Source organism: Coturnix japonica, unplaced genomic scaffold, assembly GCF_054131305.1.
Source record: "Coturnix japonica strain WE unplaced genomic scaffold, WE-NBRP24 Scf108, whole genome shotgun sequence".
Lineage (NCBI taxonomy): Eukaryota > Metazoa > Chordata > Aves > Galliformes > Phasianidae > Coturnix > Coturnix japonica.
This window is the reverse complement of record NW_028189011.1, coordinates 261,335-272,676: the sequence shown is the minus strand read 5'-3', so window position 1 is coordinate 272,676 and position 11,342 is coordinate 261,335. Positions and strand designations below refer to the sequence as shown.

At 55.7% G+C, this 11,342-nt stretch overlaps 3 long non-coding RNA genes across 5 annotated transcripts in view; 2 read left to right on the top strand and 1 right to left on the bottom strand.

Annotated features, from left to right (window-relative positions):
* Positions 1-2,839: 2,839 nt before the first annotated feature.
* The window catches only part of LOC146751257 (uncharacterized), a 27,657-nt gene continuing 19,154 nt past the window's right edge, over positions 2,840-11,342 (bottom strand). For both annotated transcript variants that reach the window (XR_014941753.1, XR_014941754.1), the window contains one exon: positions 2,840-2,977. This is a non-coding gene — a long non-coding RNA (uncharacterized LOC146751257). The remainder of the gene's footprint in view (positions 2,978-11,342) is intronic.
* On the top strand, positions 7,526-10,586 carry LOC146751259 (uncharacterized). The gene is made up of 3 exons (XR_014941755.1): positions 7,526-7,669; positions 8,317-8,412; positions 10,543-10,586. It is a non-coding gene; the product is annotated as an uncharacterized LOC146751259 (long non-coding RNA).
* Positions 10,778-11,342, top strand: part of LOC146751258 (uncharacterized) — a 2,479-nt gene continuing 1,914 nt past the window's right edge. Inside the window, exon 1 of one of the 2 annotated variants that reach the window (XR_014941757.1) lies at positions 10,778-11,249. This is a non-coding gene — a long non-coding RNA (uncharacterized LOC146751258). Of the gene's footprint in view, positions 11,291-11,342 lie in introns of both variants that reach the window. The other variant, XR_014941756.1, reaches the window with a different exon arrangement.

Here is an 11,342-nt window from a genome sequence, read left to right as displayed (position 1 = left end):
TCCATATCCCCATATATCCCCCATATATCCCCCATATATCCCCCATATATCCCCCATATATCCCCCATATATCCCCATATACCCCATATCCCCCCATATCCCCCCATAGACACCCCATATCACCCCATATCTGCCCCATATCACCCCATAACTGCCCCATAGCACCCCATATCCCCCCATATATCACCCATATAACCCCATATATCACCCATATAACCCCATATATCCCCCATATAACCCCATATAACAACCCATATCCCCCCATATCCCCCATAGACGCCCCATATCCCCCCCATAGACACCCCATGTCCCCCCATATCCCCCCATAGAGCCCCATATCACCCCCTGTCACCCCATAACTGCCCTATATCCCCCTATAGACACCCCATAGACACCCCATATCCCCCCATAGAGCCCCATATCCCCCCATAGACACCCCATATCCCCCCATAGAGCCCCATATCACCCCCATCACCCCATAACTGCCCCATAGTGCCCCATATCCCCCCATATCCCCCCATATCCCCCCATATAACCCCATATATCCCCCATATCCCCCCATATCCCCCCATATCACCCCATATATCCCCATATCCCCCATATCCCCCCATATCCCCCCATATCCCCCATATCCCCCCATATCCCCCCATATCCCCCCATAGACACCCCATATCCCCCCATAGACACCCCATAACTGCCCCATATCCCCCCATAGACACCCCATATCCCCCCTATCCCCCCCCATATCCCCCCATAGACACCCCATATTCCCCCATATAACCCCCCATATATCCCCCCATATCCCCCCATATCCCCCCATAGACACCCCATATCACCCCATAACTGCCCCATAGCACCCCATATCCCCCCATAGAGACCCCATATAACCCCATATATCCCCATATAACCCCATATATCCCCCATATAACCCCATATATCCCCCATATAACCCCATATCTCCCCATAGACACCCCATATCCCCCCATATCCCCCATAGACACCCCATATCCCCCCATATCCCCCTATAGACACCCCATAGACACCCCATATCCCCCCATAGAGCCCCATATCACCCCCTATCACCCCATAACTGCTCCATATCCCCCATAGACACCCCATATCCCCCATAGACACCCCATATCCCCCATAGACACCCATATCCCCCATAAGACACCCCTATCCCCCTAGACACCCCATATAACCCCATATAACCCACATAACCCCCTATAACATATATCCCCCATATAACCCATATCCCCATATAACCCCATATAACCCCATATATCCCCCATATAACCCCATATATCCCCCCATATCCCCCCATATCCCCCCATATCCCCCCATATCCCCCCATATCCCCCCATATTCCCCCCATATATCCCCCATATCCCCCCATATTCCCCCATATCCCCCCATATCCCCCCATATCCCCCCATATCCCCCATATCCCCCCATAGACATCCCATAGACGCCCCATATCCCCCCATAGACACCCCATATCCCCCATATCCCCTCATATAACCCCATATATCCCCATATATCCCCCCATATCCCCCCATAGACCCCCCATATCCCCCATATCCCCCCATAGCACCCCATAGACACCCCATATCGCCCCATATAACCCCATATAACCCCATATCCCCCATATAACCCCATATCCCCACATACCCCCCATAGACACCCCATATCCCCCCATATCCCCCCCATATCCCCCCATATCCCCACATATCCCCCCATAGACACCCCATATCCCCCCATATCCCCCCATATCCCCCCCATATCCCCCCATATCCCCCCCATATCCCCCATATCCCCCATATCCCCCATATCCCCCCATATCCCCCCATAGCACCCCATATCCCCCATATATCCCCCCATATCACCCCATAGAGCCCCGTATAACCCCATATCCCCCATATCCCCCATATCCCCCTATATCCCCCCATATAACCCCATATATCCCCCATATCCCCCCATATCCCCCCATATCCCCCCATATCCCCCTATATATCCCCCATATCCCCCCATATATCCCCCATATAACCCCATATACCCCCATATAACCATATATCCCCCCATATCCCCCATATCCCCCATATAACCCCATATATCCCCATATATCCCCATATAACCCCATATATCCCCCCATATCCCCCCATATCCCCCCATATCCCCCATATAACCCCATATCCCCCCCATATCCCCCCCATATCCCCCATATCCCCCATAGAGCCCATAGAGCCCATATAACCCCATATATCCCCCCATATCCCCCATATATCCCCATATATCCCCATATATCCCCATATATCCCCATATATCCCCCATATAACCCCATATATCCCCCATATAACCCCATATAACCCCCATATATCCCCTATATATCCCCATATATCCCCCATATAGCCCCATATAGCCCCATATAGCCCCATATATCCCCTATATATCCCCCCTATATCCCCCATATATCCCCATATATCCCCCATATAACCCCATATAACCCCATATACCCCCATATAACCCCCATATACCCCCATATAACCCCCATATATCCCCATATATCCCCCATATAACCCCATATAACACCCCATATAACCCGATATCCCCCCATATCCCCCCATAGAGCCCCCATAGAGCCCCATAGACGCCCCATATCCCCCCATAGCACCCCATAGACACCCCATATCCCCCCATATCCCCCCCTATCCCCCCCATATCCCCCCCTATCCCCCCATATCCCCCCCTATCCCCCCATATCCCCCATATCCCCCCATATAACCCCATATCCCCCCATATCTCCCATTACAGACACTGGCTGTCGGCTGTTTACCCCCCGTTTGCCGTCCCGTACTTCGTGTACGATTTATTCGCCATGTTCCTGATCCACCGGAACCGGCGGCTCCTCAAAGGTCACAAGAACCGACCGGAACCGACCAGGAACGGAACCGGAACCGGAACCGGAACCGGCAGCTTCCTGCGCAAAGAGGGGTTAATGGTGCTGCACCATATAACCATGGTCACTGTGTGCTTCCCTATAGCCACGGTGAGGACACATAGGGATCTATGGGGCTCTATGGGGAGTCTATGGGGCTCTATGGGGAGTCTATGGGGCTCTATGGGGTGTCTATGGGGCTCTATGGGGCACTATGGGGTCAGTATGGGTCTCTATGGGGTCCCTATGGGTCCCTATGGGGTCCCTATGGGGCTCTATGGGGCACTATGGGTCTCTATGGGGTGTCTATGGGGCTCTATGGGGTGTCTGTGGGTCTCTATGGGGTGTCTATGGGGTGTCTATGGGGCTCTATGGGGTGTCTATGGGGCTCTATGGGGTGTCTATGGGGCTCTATGGGGTTAATGGTACTGCACCACGTCACCATGGTCACTGTGTGCTTCCCTATAGCCACGGTAAGGACGTATAGGGATCTATGGGGTGATATGGGGTGTCTATGGGGTGTCTATGGGGCTCTATGGGGCTCTAAGGGGTGTCTATGGGGCTTTATGGGGTGTTATGGGGTGTTATGGGGTGTCTATGGGGCTCTATGGGTCAGTATGGGGCTCTATGGGGTTAATGGTGCTGCACCATGTCACTATGGTCACTGTGTGCTTCCCTATAGCCACGGTAAGGACATATAGGGATCTATGGGGTGTCTATGGGGCTCTATGGGGTGTCTATGGGGCACTATGGGGTGTCTATGGGGTCTCTATGGGGTGCTATGGGGTGTCTATGGGGCTCTATGGGTCAGTATGGGGCTCTATGGGGTTAATGGTGCTGCACCATGTCACCATGGTCACTGTGTGCTTCCCTATAGCCACGGTGAGGATGTATAGGGATCTATGGGGCTCTATGGGGTGTCTATGGGGCTCTATGGGGTGCTATGGAGTGCTATGGGGCCAGTATGGGGCTCTATGGGGTCCCTATGGGGCTCTATGGGGCACTATGGGGGCAGCATGGGGCACTATCAGGCTCTATGGGGTGTCTATGGGGCTCTATGGGGTGTCTATGGGGTGCTATGGGGTGTCTATGGGGCTCTATGGGGTTAATGGTGCTGCACCACGTCACCATGGTCACTGTGTGCTTCCCTATAGCCACAGTGAGATATAGGGGGTGATATGGGGTGATATGGGGCTCTATGGGGTGTCTATGGGGCTCTATGGGGTGTCTATGGGGCTCTATGGGGTGTCTATGGGGCTCTATGGGGCGTCTATGGGGCTCTATGGGTCTCTATGGGTCTCTATGGGGCTCTATGGGGGCAGTATGGGGCACTATGGGTCTCTATGGGGTGTCTATGGGTCTCTATGGGGTGATATGGGTCGCTATGGGGTGATATGGGGTCTCTATGGGGGCTCTATGGGGCTCTATGGGGTGTCTGTGGGGTGCTGTGGGGTCTCTATGGGGCGCTGTGGGGTCTCTATGGGGCACTATGGGGCTCTGTGGGGCGCTATGGGGCTCTATGGGGCTCTATGGGGTGATATGGGTCTCTATGGGGTGATATGGGTCTCTATGGGGTGATATGGGGTGTCTATGGGGCTCTATGGGTCAGTATGGGGCTCTATGGGGTTAATGGTGCTGCACCACGTCACTATGGTCACTGTGTGCTTCCCTATAGCCACAGTGAGGACATAGGGGGTGATATGGGGTGATATGGGGTGTCTATGGGGCTCTATGGGGTGTCTATGGGGCTCTATGGGGTGTCTGTGGGGTGCTATGGGGTGTCTATGGGGTGTCTATGGGGCTCTATGGGGTGTCTATGGGGCTCTATGGGGTGCTATGGGGCTCTATGGGGTGTCTATGGGGCTCTATGAGGTTAATGGTGCTGCACCATGTCACTATGGTCACTGTGTGCTTCCCTATAGCCACGGTGAGTACATATAGGGTCCTATGGGGCACTATGGGGCTCTATGGGGTGATATGGGGTGTCTATGGGGCTCTATGGGGTTAATGGTGCTGCACCATATAACTATGGTCACTGTGTGCTTCCCTATAGCCACGGTGAGGATGTATAGGGATCTATGGGGTGTCTATGGGGCTCTATGGGGTGCTATGGGTCTCTATGGGGCTCTATGGGGTCAGTATGGGGCTCTATGGGGTGTCTATGGGGCTCTATGGGGTGCTATGGGTCTCTATGGGGCGCTATGGGGTGTCTATGGGCCTCTATGGGGTACTATGGGGTGTCTATGGGTCTCTATGGGGTGTCTATGGGGCTCTATGGGGCACTATGGGGTGTCTATGGGGCCAGTATGGGGTACTATGGGGTGTCTATGGGGCTCTATGGGGCTCATGGTGCTGCACCACGTCACCATGGTCACTGTGTGCTTCCCTATAGCCACGGTGAGGACATATAGGGATCTATGGGGCTCTATGGGGCTCTATGGGGTGTCTATGGGATGTCTATGGGGCTCTATGGGGTGTCTATGGGTCTCTATGGGGTGATATGGGGTGTTATATGGGGTGATATGGGGTGTCTATGGGGCTCTATGGGGCTCTATGGGGCTCTATGGGGCACTATGGGGCTCTATGGGGCACTATGGGGCTCTATGGGGTCCCTATGGGGTCCCTATGGGGCTCTATGGGGTCCCTATGGGGCTCTATGGGGCACTATGGGGTCCCTATGGGGCTCTATGGGGCACTATGGGGCTCTATGGGGCTCTATGGGGTGCTATGGGGCCAGTATGGGGCTCTATGGGGTGTCTATGGGGCTCTATGGGGTGTCTATGGGGTGATATGGGGTGTCTATGGGGCTCTATGGGGTTAATGGTGCTGCACCACGTCACCATGGTCACTGTGTGCTTCCCTATAGCCACGGTGAGGATCTATGGGGTGTCTATGGGGCTCTATGGGGTGTCTATGGGGCTCTATGGGGTGATGTGGGGCTCTATGGGGCACTATGGGGTGTCTATGGGGCTCTATGGGGTCTCTATGGGGTCTCTATGGGGTGCTATGGGGTGTCTATGGGTCTCTATGGGGTCTCTATGGGTCTCTATGGGGTGTCTATGGGGCTCTATGGGGTGATATGGGGGCTCTATGGGGTGCTATGGGGTCTATGGGGTGTCTATGGGTCTCTATGGGGCTCTATGGGGTGTCTATGGGTCTCTATGGGGTGATATGGGTCTCTATGGGGTGTCTATGGGGCTCTATGGGGTGTCTATGGGGCTCTATGGGTCTCTATGGGGTGTCTATAGGTCTCTATGGGGTGTCTAGGGGTCTCTATGGGGTGTCTATGGGGTCTCTATGGGGCACTATGGGGGCAGCATGGGGCACTATGGGGCTCTATGGGGTGTCTATGGGGCTCTATGGGGTGTCTATGGGGTGTCTGTGGGTCTCTATGGGGTGATATGGGTCTCTATGGGGCTCTATGGGGTGTTATATGGGGTGATATGGGGGGATATGGGGCTCTATGGGGTTAATGGTGCTGCACCATGTCACCATGGTCACTGTGTGCTTCCCTATAGCTACGGTGAGGATCTATGGGGTGTCTATGGGGTGTCTATGGGGCTCTATGGGGCGTCTATGGGGCTCTATGGGGTCTCTATGGGGCTCTATGGGGTGTCTATGGGGCTCTATGGGGTGTCTATAGGGCTCTATGGGGCTCTATGGGGTGCTATGGGGCTCTATGGGGTTATAGGGTCTCTATGGGGCTCTATGGGGTGTCTATGGGGCTCTATGGGGCGCTGTGGGGTCTCTATGGGGCACTATGGGGCTCTGTGGGGTGCTATGGGGCTCTATGGGGCACTATGGGGTGTTATGGGGCTCTATGGGTCTCTATGGGGTGTCTATGGGGCTCTATGGGGCACTATGGGGGCAGCATGGGGTTTCTATGGGGCTCTATGGGGCCAGTATGGGGCTCTATGGGGTGTCTATGGGGTGATATGGGGTGTTATATGGGGGGATATGGGGCTAATGGTGCTGCACCACGTCACTATGGTCACTGTGTGCTTCCCTATAGCCACGGTGAGGATCTATGGGGTGTCTATGGGGTGTCTATGGGGCTCTATGGGGTGCTATGGGGTGATATGGGGTGTCTATGGGGCTCTATGGGGTGCTATGAGGTCTCTATGGGGCTCTATGGGGTGATATGGGGTGTTTATGGGGTGATATGGGTCTCTATGGGGTGTCTATGGGGCTCTATGGGGCTAATGGTGCTGCACCACGTCACTATGGTCACTGTGTGCTTCCCTATAGCCACGGTGAGGACGTATAGGGTCCTATGGGGCACTATGGGGCTCTATGGGGTGATATGGGGTGTCTATGGGTGTCTATGGGGCTCTATGGGGTGTCTATGGGGCTCTATGGGGTGTCTATGGGGGCTCTATGGGGCTCTATGGGGTGTCTATGGGGCTCTATGGGGTGTCTATGGGGCTCTATGGGGTGTCTATGGGGCTCATGGTGCTGCACCATGTCACTATGGTCACTGTGTGCTTCCCTATAGCCACGGTGAGGATCTATGGGGCTCTATGGGGTGTCTATGGGGCTCTATGGGGCTCTAAGGGGTGTCTATGGGGCTCTATGGGGCTCTAAGGGGTGTCTATGGGGCTCTATGGGGCTTTATGGGGTGTTATGGGGTGTTATGGGGTGTCTATGGGGCTCTATGGGTCAGTATGGGGCTCTATGGGGTTAATGGTGCTGCACCACGTCACCATGGTCACTGTGTGCTTCCCTATAGCCACGGTGAGGATGTATAGGGATCTATGGGGAGATATGGGGTGTCTATGGGGCTCTATGGGGTGTCTATGGGGTCTCTATGGGGTGCTATGGGGCTCTATGGGGCTCTATGGGGCACTATGGGGGCTCTATGGGGTGTCTATGGGGCTCTATGGGGTGTCTGTGGGGCTCTATGGGGTGTCTATGGGGCTCTATGGGGCACTATGGGGTCTCTATGGGGTGTCTATGGGGCTCTATGGGGCACTATGGGGGCAGCATGGGGCACTATGGGTCTCTATGGGGCACTATGGGGTGTCTATGGGCCTCTATGGGGCTCTATGGGGTGTCTATGGGGCTCTATGGGGTGTCTATGGGGTGTCTATGGGTCTCTATGGGGTGTCTATGGGTGTCTATGGGGTGTCTATGGGGTCTCTATGGGGCTCTATGGGTCTCTATGTGTCTCTATGTGTCTCTATGTGTCTCTATGTGTCTCTATGGGGTCCCTATGTGTCCCTATGGGTCCCTATGGGTCCCTATGTGTCCCTATGGGTCTCTATGTGTCCCTATGTGTCCCTATGTGTCCCTATGTGTCTCTATGTGTCCCTGTGTGTCTCTATGGGGTCTCTATGGGGTCTCTATGTGTCCCTATGTGTCTCTATGGGGTGTGTTTGCAGCTGTACCGCGCAGGGAAGGGCGATTTCTTCCTGGGCTGTTTGCTCATGGCCGAGCTCAGCACCCCATTCGTGTGCCTGGGGAAGGTGCTCATCATGGTGAGTGCCCCATAGATCACACACACCCCATAGCCACCCCTGCCCCATAGAAACAACATCTACCCCATAGAAACCCCATTCGCCCCATAGAAACCCCATTTAGCCCATGGAAACCCCATTCACCCCATAGAAACCCCGTTCACCCCATAGAAATCCCATCTACCCCATAGAAATCCCATATATCTTGTAGAAACCCCATCTACCCCATAGAAATCCCATCTACCCCATAGAAATCCCATCTACCCCATAGAAATCCCATCTACCCTATAGATACTCCCCCAACCCCATAGATACCCCCCCACCCCATAGATACCTCCAACCCTATAGATCCCCCCCACCCCATACCCCATAGATACCCCCACCCCATAGACCCCATAACTCCCCCCACCCCATACCCCATAGATACCTCCAACCCCATAGATCCCCACCCCATAGATACCCCCCCACCCCATAGACCCCATAGATACCCCCCACCCCATAGCTCCCCCCACCCCATAGACCCCATAGATCCCCCCCCACCCCATACACCCCATAAGTCCCCCCCACCCCATAACCCCCCCACCCCATAGATACCCCCAACCCCATAACTCCCCCCACCCCATAGGCTCCATAACTCCCCCCCACCCCTTAGATCCCCCCACCCCATAACTCCCCCCCATCCCATAACCCCCCCACCCCATAGATGCCCCCACCCCATAGATCCCCCCACCCCGCAACTCCCCCCCACTCCATAGATACCCCCCCCAACCCCATAGACCCCATAGACCCCATAACTCCCCCACCCCATAGATACCCCCAACCCCATAACTCCCCCCAACCTCATAGATACCCTCACCCCATAGATACCCCCAACCCCACCCTATAGATATCTCCACCCCATAGATACCCCCCGTATCCCCACCCCATAGAACCCCCCCACCCCATAGATAACCCCAACCCCATAACTCCCCCAACCCCACAGACCCCATTACTCCCCCCACCCCATAGATACCCCCCCACCCCATAGATCCCCCCCACCCCATAGACCCCATAGATCCCCCCACCCCATAGACCCCATAACTCCCTCCCACCCCATAGATCCCCCCACCCCATAGATCCCCCCACCCCATAGATCCCCCCACCCCATAGATCCCCCCACCCCATAGATACCCCCAACCCCATAGATACCCCACCATCCCCACCCTATAGATACCCTCACCCCATAGATACCCCCCTAGTTCCTCCCACTCCATAGATACCCCCACTGCCCCATAGATGCCTCCACAACCCCATAGATACCCCCACTGCCCATAGATGCCTCCACAACCCCATAGATACCCCCACCCCATAGATACCCCCCTAGTCCCCCCCACCCCATAGATCCTCCCCCCACCCCATAACTCCCCCTCCCACCCCATAGCTACCCCCAACCCCACCCCATAACTACCCCCCACCCCATACCCCATAGATCCCCCCACCCCATATCTACCCCCACCCCATAGCTACCCCCCCCCAACCCCATAGATACCCCCCCACCCCATAACTACCCCCATAGTCCCTCCAACCCCATAGATACCCCCCCTGTTCCCACCCCATAGCTGCCCCCCACCCCATAGATACCCCCCCACCCCATAACCCCCCCCACCCCATAGACCCCATAACTCCCCCCACCCCATAGATACCCCCAACCCCATAACTCCCCCCACCCCATAGACCCCATAGATCCCCCCCACCCCATACCCCATAGATACCCCCCCACACCCCATAGACCCCCCCACCCCATATATCCCCCCCCACCCCATAGATCCCCTAACTCCCCCCCCACCCCATAGATACCCCCACCCAACCCCATAGACCCCATAACTCCCCCCCACACCATAAATACCCCCCAACCCCACCCCATAGATCCCCCAACCCCATAGATCCCCCCCACCCCATAACTCCCCCAACCCCATAGACCCCATAGATCCCCCCACCCCATAGATCCCCCCACCCCCATATCTCCCCCCCACCCCATAGATCCCCCCCTCAACCCCATAGATGCCCCAACCCCACCCCATAGGTACCCCCACCCCATAGATACCCCCACCCCATAGACCCCATAGACCCCCCACCCCATAGCTGCCCCCATAGTGTCCCTATACCCCGCAGTATGGCCGCCAACACACGACCCTACACAAGCTGAACGGTGCCGTCACCCTATTGACGTTCCTGTGCTGCCGTGTCCTCCTGTTCCCGTTCCTTTATGGGATCTACGGGCGCCATATTGGGGTCCCCCTATGGCGGGTCCCATTCAACATCCCCGGATCCTACAACATGGCGGCCGCCGCCCTATTGGCCCCACAGCTCTATTGGTTCGGGCTGTTGTGCCGGGGGGCCTGGAGGCTGCTCGCCCCACAACCACCGCGGCCACCCTGAGCCTATGGGGGTTATGGGGGATTTAGGGGGTTTATGGGGTATTTATTGGGGTATTTAATTTATTGGGGTATTTATGGGGTCTCTATGGGGGTTGTGGGGTCTCTATGGGGTCTATTGGGCCTCTATGGGTCTCTATGGGGTCTATGGGGTCTCTATGGGGCACTGATGTCTCTATGGGTCTCTATGGGGGTCTTGGGGTCTCTATGGTTCTCTATGGGGTCTCTATGGGGTCTATGGGGTCTCTATGGGTCTCTATGGGGTATATGGGGCTCTATAGGGGTCTTGGGGTCTTATAGGGGTCCCTATGGGGTCTCTATGGGGCACTGATGTCTCTATGGGTCTCTGTGAGGGTCTGTGGGGTCTTTATGGGGTCTATGGGGTCTGTAGGGTCTCTATGGGTCTCTATGGGGGCTCTATAGGGGTCTTGGGGTCTCTATGGGGTCTCTATGGGGGTCTATGGGGTCTCTATGGGGTCTATGGGGTCTCTATTGGTTCGGGCTGTTGTGCCGGCGGGCCTGGAGGCTGCTCACCCC